The 10,304-nt window shown below is 42.8% G+C and overlaps 1 protein-coding gene across 2 annotated transcripts in view; it reads left to right on the forward strand.

Annotated features, from left to right (window-relative positions):
* The window catches only part of Fam168a (family with sequence similarity 168 member A), a 186,721-nt gene that overhangs the window by 84,220 nt on the left and 92,197 nt on the right, over positions 1–10,304 (forward strand). The gene's annotated exons all lie outside the window — the stretch shown is intronic.

The raw sequence follows: 10,304 nt of genomic DNA on the forward strand, positions 1-10,304 counted from the left end.
TAGTCACTGTCTTCACCCCCAATTTAAAGCAATAATACCTTAGCTGATTGCTTATTCTTCTTGGGGCAGTCCTTCACCCAGTGCCCTTCCTCCTTGCAGTACGCACACTGGTTTTTCCCTACCTTATTTCGTGGTCTGGATCCCACCGATGAGCTCCTTCCGTACTGGGGGTTGGTTGCCAATAATATCTCTCTGAGGTCCTTCTTATGGCGGGCCTGTTGTCTCTCCAGGACCCTGGACAAGCTTCCTGTCTTTTTTCTTTTCTTTCCTCTCTTTGTTCTGCTGCTGTCTCCCTTCTATTATAAACCTTTTCCACCACTGCTATTAAGTCCCTAAGGTTCTTTTCTCCTAGTCTATCTAAACACTGTAACTTTCTGTTGATGTCAGGGGCTGCCTGGTTAACGAAAGCAAACATCACAACTCTTCAGGCTCCTGTCTGACATCATAGACCTTAGATATATTGGCGGGTTTTCGAGCCGCCATTTTGAGACCCGCTAACAGAGTCTGGCGGTAGACCAGGAGCCTCTCCTTACCTTCTGCCGTGTTGTAGTCCCAGTTGGGATGGCTAGGGGGAAAGCTGACATTAATGATGCCTGGGTCTGTGGTAGGGGCCCCAGTGGGGCCCAGAACCAATTTCTGGGCTGCCTCCAGGATCCTGTTTCACTCCTCAGTAGTGAACAGGACACTCAGGAGCTGGTGGCAATCGTCCCAGGTGGGCTGGTGAGTGAAAAGAACAGTTTCCAATAAGTTAATGAGGTCCCTGAGGTTGTCAGAGAAAGGTGCATTCTGTGAGCACCAATTGTAAAGATCACTGGTGGCAAAGGGCCAGTAATGAAAGAGCTGATGACCTTCTCTGTCTGGGGGCCCAGCTGGCTGGAGGGGGAGGACAACAGTGTCAGGCTATAGGGCTGACCCCCTCCTGCTCCTTGTGGCCTGCGCAGGTCCCTGCAGGAGCGATGATGGTTCCTTAGGGTTAGGAGGTGGGGTCTGCACTTGTGGCGCTGTTGGCGGGATGCTCATCTGAGGGGAGTAGGGTGGGGGAAAGATGTCGCTCTCCTCCGTGCCTCCCTGGAGAATGGGTTTCTCTGCCGCCTTTGGTCTGAGAGGGAGGACCTGCAAAGTTGGGGGGGCGCAACAAGATTAATCAGGGGAAGAAAGGACTTGACCCAGACGGGGGGGCCGTCAGGTCGCTCGATGAGGCCCCGCCAGGTTACGATGTACGGAATCTGGTCCTGGTGGCCTGTACTTGGGCAGAAGATGTGGTCCTCCACTCTGGAAATGAAACTCAGGTTAAAAGTCCCTTCAGGGGGCCATCCAATATTTAAAGAGGGCCAATCAACCAAACATAAAGTTGTCCATTTCTTCTTTTTTTCATCTACACTATTGTTATGGGCAATCATCTTAACATCTCCCCAGTGGACTAGCGTAAGATCCAGAGGGGAAGATGGGGTGTTGCCCATAGTATTCATCAGTCCCATCTGTTTCTTCAACAAAGAAATTAGGACAAAGAGCACAAGACACAAGAACGACACAGACAAACAGAGGGCCCAGAATAAGCTACTGCAGCTTTCAGATGGTCTGGACTCTCGGCCGTGTGAGTTCCCCGGCTTGATTATGCCAAAGACCATACGGATAGGACGTGCGTGTCCCAACAGGGTCGCGAGGTCCTCTGAGGTTTCAGATGGACTAGTGTCCTGGTGGGGTGTCCAATGAGGAACACCCACCCCGACAAGGATGGGGATGTCTCCCAAATCCTCCAGATCGCCTCGCTAGCATTTCAGTGACAAAGAAAAACTGAGATCAGATGGCCACGACCAAGGTGAAAGCATAGAGAAGACAGGTACACACACACACAGTTTTACAAAAACTTACCCGGCCAGTTGATCACAAATCTTTTGGGGTCGGTTCCACTCAGGGGTCTCTGGGGGGATCCCGGACGAGCCCCCAAATGTTGTACCTCATCCACTGGACCCCCAAAAGACCACCGAGGACCCAACACACCAAAATGCAAAAGCAAAAGTTTATGGTTTATTCGGGCTTAAGCTCGGGCTCTCAGACCTCACCAACTCAACGGATCCATGCTGAGAGCCCAGAGTAAGGGAGAGTGGAGCCTTTTATAGGTTTTAGACAAAGAGAGGAAGGGGATACCAAAGATACATTTTGGTTGGTTCAAGAAGCCTGCACGTGCCAACATAATTTTAAACTGATTGGATGTATAAGATGTAGCCCTGGAAGTTTCTTATTGGTAGGTGCTATTCTCAGGGCTGTGGAATGTGCTGACTGTTATCTGTGGGGCCAGGAGTCTCTGTTTTTACCTTATAGGGCAGTTTTCATCCCTGGACTTGCTTAATCTATAGTTTCCTGGAAGCAGGGGGTGAATAGCAGGCAGGGGTCAGGGCATGTCTAGGCATGTCTAAAGCAGCAGCCAAGCATTTTACAGAAGCTAAAAGAGCAGTTAGTGAGGGTCTGGAGAGATTGGGGGGTAGCGGGTGAATGAAGAGGGTCTCAGGGTCCTACAGGTTGAACACAGAACAAACAAACCATTAACAGTGTGTATGTGTAAGCTAATAATAACATGAACATGCTGATTCCTTTTATGATATGGAAGACAAATGTGTCTTTATTATACAGAATGTGAAACTTTTATCAGTGTGATTTTTGAATTGTTCTGGGTTTTTGGTTTTGTTTTTTTTTTTTTTTTTTTTTTTTGAGACAAGGTCTTGTAGCCCCAGCTGTCCTGGAACTCACTATGTACACCAGGCTGGCCTTGAATTAACAGAGATCTGCCTGCCTCTGCCTCCCCAGTGCAAGATGAATATATTTATTTTATGTGTATGGATGTTTTGCCTGCCTGTATGTTAGTGCACCACATGCATGCAACGCCTTCGGAGGTCAGAAGAGGGTGTTGGATCTCCTGAAGCTAGAGTTACAGGTGGTTGTTAGTCATCATGTGGGTGTTGTAATGAAACCCAACCCGGGTCCTGTGCTGGAGTAGCAAGTACTCTTCACCACTGAGCCATGTTGCCAGCCTGTTTTGTTTTAAGACAGGGCCTTGAAGTCCATATATAGCAGAGGATAACCTTGAACTTCTTATCTTCCTGCCTCTTAACTCCCTAGTACCAAGATTATAGTATGGATATGCAATACCACTCCTTTCCCTCCCTTTCCCCTTCTCTGCCCTCCCCTCCCTTCCTCTCCCCTACCTCCATGTTATTCAGAGCAAAAGAGCAAGTATCAGAGCGTACTCTGTGTCTCCCTTTCTCTCTCCTTCCTTTTTTTCCTTTCCTTCCTTCTTTCTTTTTCTTTCCATCTTTCCTTCTCTGTTTCTCCCCTCTTTTTTCCTTCCCCTTTCCACCTGGACTCAGTTAAAGGAAAGAGAGGGACCCTCGAGTTTTGTCAAGTACCCATAGCCAAAGGGTGAGTGGGGTAGATGTATCTCATCTCTCTTGTCACTGAGGAGCAGTCCTTTCAGAGGGTCCCAACAGTGTTCTGTCCATGGTATAGACACTAGAATAGGGTGCATGTCCTGCTACTCAGATTTATCCAGAGAGGTCCCAAGGGGCTCATTTTATGGGACCAACTAGCTAGATTGTGGCTCTTACTGAGAATGATGAACATTTGTTGACTAGGTTTCACTGGCTCAACAACCTACCAATCTTTTCTGTTTATAGGACTAAATGAAGCCCTATTACCCATAATAGAATTATGTCAGCTCATTTATTTCTTAGAACTTACCGTTTTCAGTCAATGTTAAGAGACAGTCTTCTAGACCAAAAGACTAGGAGGTCTCAGACCTTGTAAGGAAGTTTCCTGGGAACATTATCAGTAGTAGGCTTTTTGTTTTATTTTGGTTATTGATTCAGGGTCTCACTCTCTGTGACCCAAATTGACCTGGAACTCAGTGAGCTTCCTGCCTCCTGAGTGCTAGTATTATAGGTTTTCACTATCATCTTGGGCCAATAGTATTTTTTTTTCAGCTGATTATTTTATTTAAGCTTAGGAGCTTAAGCAGCTGTTTGGTAGTAATGTGGAATAATGTATAACTCCATCTCTTCTTTTTCATGGTACCTTGAAATAGAGGATAAAGTCTATTGGGCAAGGCATTTGAATTGTAGAAAGGGACTAAGTTTTCATTTTAGATATGACAGTTTTTTGGTGATAGTCTTGATTATCCTTTTCATTTAATGATTATGAGTTTAGTGAAACATTTTGAGATGATTGCTAAAGAAACTAGGTCAAATCACATATTATTTGTGAAATTAACCGTTAATGAGGCAGTATGAAAGTCAATTCTTTCTCTTTGTGTCCTGAAATTCTAAAGAGGTTAATTATAGGAAGACCTTTGAGGCATTTGTTCCCATTTTAGTAAAATGTGCTTTCTGTATGACTGTATCTAGTTACACAGTATTCACCAACTGCATTTATTACTTGAGCATTTATGTTTTGTATCCAAAGTTTAATAACTATTTCTTGGTTATGGCTGGCAACTGCTTTGGACTGGCCTTTTTTGACTTGTAGTTCCTGAGCAAATTCCTCTTAACTTCCTTATGAGCATTTGTTTACAAATTGCAATTTTAGGACATATTAGTCTGTCCCATCTGCCCTTTATGTCATTCCTCTTCTGGAGTCTAAGTCTGTGAGGACAGGGCTAGTGGTTGAATAGTGCCCAACACAATGTCTTGAGCCTGACACATAGAACACATGAGCGAGAGCTTGTTTGGAGGCCTTAGCAGGGGAGTGTAACTGCTCATATATCTTTGACTGAAGAACAGTCTTCCTCTATTGGAGAAGGCCATCCATTAGTTGAGACACGCATGGAGTAGTGAGAGAAGAGGATACCTGCTAGCCACCCAGCTCAGCCAGATCAACCCTGGCAGCCAATGGGGTGACAGATGCTGCTTCCAGAGCATCCTCACATCCCATAGTAAGAACATATAAGCCATAGTTATTAAAAATTTAAATGAATTGAAGAACACTTTGAATTTTATTTAAAGAGACAGTTCCTGAGGAACATTCCAAGAGAACCCAGCAAAAGCTGCATCCTATTAGTTGTTTTACGTTTTTCATAAAGTCTACCCAGCCCAGATTAAAGGGGAGGAAAATTAGGCTCTACCTCTTGATGGGTTGGTAAGTACATTGTAGAAGAGCATGTGGAAAAGAAGATGTTACTTTCACCATCTTTGGAAATTATAGGCTGTTACAGGAGATTGTTCTTAGCATGGTACCGGATGTCTTTCTTGGGTCAGATCTTGGTTGTGTTACTTACTAGTGATAGCAAAAGAAAATTAACAACAAAAAAAAAGAGGCTGGGTGTGTAGCACCCTCTTTTAATCCCAGCACTTGGTAGATGGAGGCAAGAGGATTCCATGTTTAAGGGCAGGGTGGAATTCATAGGGAGCTTAAGTCAGCCTAGCCTACATTGTGAGACTTTATCTAATAAAACCAAGGAAAGACAATTAAGAGGTTTCTTCGTATAGGCTTTTAACAAATGTTTTTTTTAATTTTTTTATGTATTATTTTTATTTTTATGTGTATGAGTGTATTGCCTGTGTGTATGTAAGGGCCTCCGTGTCGTGCAATGCCTGCAGAGATCAGAAAAGAGCTCCAGATCCTCTGGAACTGGAGTTACAGACGATTGTCAGCTGCCATGTGGGTGCTGAGAATCAAACCCGGGTTCTCTAAAAGAGCAGTCAGTGCTCTTAACTGTTGAGCCATCTCTACAGCCCCTTAACAAATGTTTTTAAAACTACTATTTGCCAAGATTTGTATACTATGTTAGGCACTGAGAGTGCAGTAATGAACCGTGCAATCTTTGCTTCTGCCCTTAAATCACGCAGTCAATAGTGGATTTGGACTGGAAAGATGGCTTAGTTGGTAAAGGTCTTCTCACCTCAAGTAATGAATGTAGATAATCCTTTACAGGCAACCCCAGAGTCTTGTCTTGTAGGTGATTCTAGATCCTGTCAGGTTGACAGTGTTAACTATCACAGAGTTTAAAATGTAATTATTAAAAACAGAACATTCAATCCAGCAATGATTTGAAAGTTGAAAATGACTTAAGCTTATTCTATGACAGTGTAGAAATACAGAGGTGTTAATCCTCAGGCATGTGTTACTATCAGTATCAGTTTATCAGGTACTTTCTCAACCATTTTCTCTCATATAATTCTTTTGATAATCCACTGATATAAGTGATATTATTTCTCATTTTATAGAAATTGAGATCATAGAGGTTAAGTAGCGTGACTGAGATATTGTAGCTGATAAAGCACAGGCCAGAACACATTTAGGTCTTTTGACTAACAAGTTCAGAACATTTTTTTGGTATGGTGCTATGGGTTCATTTTATAGAATTCTCAAATGTTCCCTCAAAGGGCAGAATTTTAGAAGCCTTTAGGAATTTCATTCTTCCTTCCTTCTTTCTTTCTGTTTCATTCATTTTCTTTTGTTTTTTAGAGACAGGTCCATTGCATAGCCCAAACTAGCCTGTAACTTGCCTAAACTGCCTGAAACTAATCCTTCCTCAGCCTCCTGAGTGCTGGGTTTACAGCTATTAACCACTACCTAGCTTTTTTGAGGATCTTTTTTTTTTTTTGTCTTTTTGAGACAGGGTCTCTCTGTAGCCCCAGCTGTCCTGGAACTCACTATGTAGATCAGGCTGGCCTTGAACTCACAGAGATCCACCTGCCTCTGCCTCCTGAGTGCTGGGATTAAAGGTGTGCGCCACCACACCCAACTTTTGAGGAATAATATTTTAAGAAGACTCGTGTGTGTGTGTGTGTGTGTGTGTTGTCTGTGTGTTACGCATGTATATATGTTCATGAGTATGTTCATGTGTGTGCATGCATGTGGAAGCCAAAGGTCAATGTTGGGTGTCTTCCTCTATCACTCCCCACCTTATTTTTTGAGGCTGGGCTTCTCACTGAACTTGGTCACCAATTTGGTAAGACTGGCTTGCCAGTGAGTTCCAGGTATTCTCCTGTCTCTTCCTTCCCAGCTCTGGGGTTACAGGCATGCAGTGTCATGTTCAGCTTTTTATGTGTGTGCTAAGGATTCAAACTCAGGTCCTCATGCTCAAGCACTTTACCCACTGAGCCATCTTCCTCATCCTGAAGATCTTAAGGCCTTCTGTTAATCCTTCACTGGCATCTTGCGAAATTAATACACAGAAGGTTATTTTGGTCATAAAAACAAATGTGTTCTGCAGACTAGAGGATGAGTTTGTTGATTTTTTTCTTCCAGAGAAAAATAATAGCTGTTCTTTTTTAAACTAGTTCATACTTTTTACCCAAACACTATGCTCTTTTTTGCTTTTGCCAACATAGTCTCTGATTAGAATGTATAAGCTGAGCATTGGAGTCAGTCTCTCTTTTTTCTTCCCAAAGGCAGTTGGATTATACCAAGTGCTTTTGTGTATTTTCAAAAATTTTCCATAAGAACTCTGAATGGGGGGCTGGAGAGATGGCTCAGCAGTTAAGAGCGTTGACTGTTCTTGCAGAAGACCCTGTTTTGAATCCCAGCACCTATATGGCAGCTAACAACTGTAGCTCCAGTTCCAGGGGCTCCAACACCTTCTGTCCTCTTCGGGGATTGAACAACACAGGTGCACTTACATACATGCAGGCAATACACGCATATACATAAAATAAAAATAATAAATAAATGGTATTGCTACCTTCATTTAATAAGTAAACCAAGGGCTAACAACTTCAAATAACTCAGTGTAGACTTGAATTTACATACCCTGAGTTTCTTTTCTTGTTACATTTATCACAGTCAGGACAGGCAGAATTATGCTGTGAAAAGGAATTGGCCTCAGAATTCTTGTTCTTGAATTCTTTGCCAGTCAGTTGACTCTCCAGGGCATTTGTCTCCAAATGATTAGATATTTAGGTTACTTCAGGGTTAGCATGCCATCATTTCAACCCCAGACTCCACAGTATCTTTGCAGAAGAGCATAAGTTGAAGGATCAGACTCCAGCTCTTAAATGATTCTGCATGTAAATGAAACATGTCACTTTACACAGACAATTGGCTAAAAATGGTCATGTTGCTGCCTGAAATTACAGGTTTTGGGGAGCTCGTTGATAATTAGTGACTATTGAATATTTCTTTTAAAATATTATTATTATTATTATTATTTGGTCTTTTGAGACAGGGTCTCCCTGTAGCCTCAGCTGTCCTGGAACTCTGTAGACCAGGCTGGCCTTGAGCTCATAGAAATCCTTCTACCTCTGCCTCCTGAGTGCTGGGATTAAAGGCGTACACCCACCATGCCCAGTTTGTTTTTTTAAAAGGTCGTCCTATTGACCCATCCTAATAGCTACATTTGAACACAATCATATTTTGTTTATTTGTTGTTATTGTTTTGGTGTTGAAATGGTCTCATTATGTAGACTAGGCTGACCTCAAACTCACAGAGATCTGCCTCCCTCTGCCTCCTGAGTGCTGGAATTAAAGGTGAGAAGCTGGCCTCAATCTCACAGAGACCCGCCTGCCTCTGCCTCCCTGGTGTTGTGGTTAAAAGTGAGCCCCACCAAGCCCACATATTGGCAGATCCCTTGGACTGGAGTTACAGATAGTCATATCATATTTTTATTTTATTTTATTGTCTTTTTTGACACAAGGTCTCCCTGTAGCCCCAGGGGCTTCTTTTTGAGACAGGATCTCCCTGTAGCCCCAGCTGGCCTGGAACTATGTAGACCAGGCTGGCCTTGAGCTCACAGGCATCCGCCTGCCTCTGTCTCCTGAGTGCTGGGATTAAAGGCATGCGCCACCACGCCCAGCTTATTTTATTATTTTTTAATTTTATGTATATAAGTGTTTTGCCTGCATGTATGTAAACGCACCCATGTCATGCAGTACCCAGGGAGGTCAGAAGAGGGTGTTGGATCTCCTGAACTGGAATTACAGATGGTTGTGAGCTGTCATGTGGATGCTGGGAACTGAACCATGTGAGTGCTGGGAACTGAACCATGTGAGTGCTGGGAACTGAACCGTGTGAGTGCTGGGAACCAAACCTGGGTCCTCTGGAAAAGCAGTCAGTGCTTTTAACCACTAAGCCGTCTCTTTAGCCCCACTATTGAATATTTCTGTCAGACTACTTTATGAGATGTTTCCCTCAGAAAGTTATTTTCCATAGTACACATTTCATCCTAGTTTACATTAGGGGTAATTTGCTAACCTGGACCAGTTTTACATTAAGTACCTTGAGGTCAGAAGTTAAATTAATAAATTATTTTTCAACTAAGTTCAAGTAAACTATTGAACAGCTACAATTCCAGGCTTTTCTTCTGTTATCTGTTTCTTCTTTTCACCTCCTTCTTCCTTCCTTCCCCCTGGAAGTGAACCCTAAGTATTTGCTCCACCACTGAACAGATTCCATGTTTCAGGTGATAGACAGAACCTGAGTAAGTAATAATAATTAAGATACTCCTTCAGGACAGTATAAAATAATGGCAAAACCCACAGATTTTAAGTGCTAGTGCTGAGTCTGCCACTTCTCATTCTTTTGGGCAAATTAAAAAAAAGAAAAAAACTTTGCCAGGCGTGGTGGCGCACACCTTTAATCCCAGCAGGGAGGCAGAGGCAGGTGGATCTCTGTGAGTTCAAGGCTACAGGGAAACCCTGTCTCAAAAAGACCAAAAAAAAGAAAAAAAAAACCAACTTTATTTATACTTCATATACTATCAATTCACCTTTATCGACCCTTTTTTTTTACAGTATAATAATATTTTATTCATTTGAAAATAAGAATAGCTGTATTGTTTAATCACAGAGAAAATCTCTAGAGTACCTGCCAAGTGGGAGGCTGTATTCTAGGTATTAGGGGTAAAACATTGAAAAGTACATAAAAATAAACATTGTGCCCCGGCCCTTGAGAGTTAACATGATTGGCAGACACTGTGCTATGTGTGTGTGTGGTTGAAGATCTACATGTGTAAAGTGGGACACAGTTTTCAAAGAGCGGATCCTTCGGAAACCAGAAGGCAGAAGGGGTACGCTGATGCATAGATTTCTTTATATTTTCTAAATATTTCTTTATTTACACTTGAAACAAATACAGTAGCATATTAACATCTGTGGCGATCCTCTACACCTTTCAGTTTGTTAGAAATGCTTCATTAATTCAAAGTAAAACGTTATTACTACTATAACACAGAGGTGACTTTTCAACTCTTAAGGAAATATTTCTCTCTCTGTCTGTCTATCTATCTGTCTCTCTTTCAGAAAGAGAGAGAGAGAGAGAGAGAGAGAGAGAGAGAGAGAGAGAGAGAGAGAGTCCACGCGTGCCTGAGGAGGTG

This window comes from Nannospalax galili, unplaced genomic scaffold (assembly GCF_000622305.1).
Source record: "Nannospalax galili isolate Female #2095 unplaced genomic scaffold, S.galili_v1.0 scaffold686, whole genome shotgun sequence".
Lineage (NCBI taxonomy): Eukaryota > Metazoa > Chordata > Mammalia > Rodentia > Spalacidae > Nannospalax > Nannospalax galili.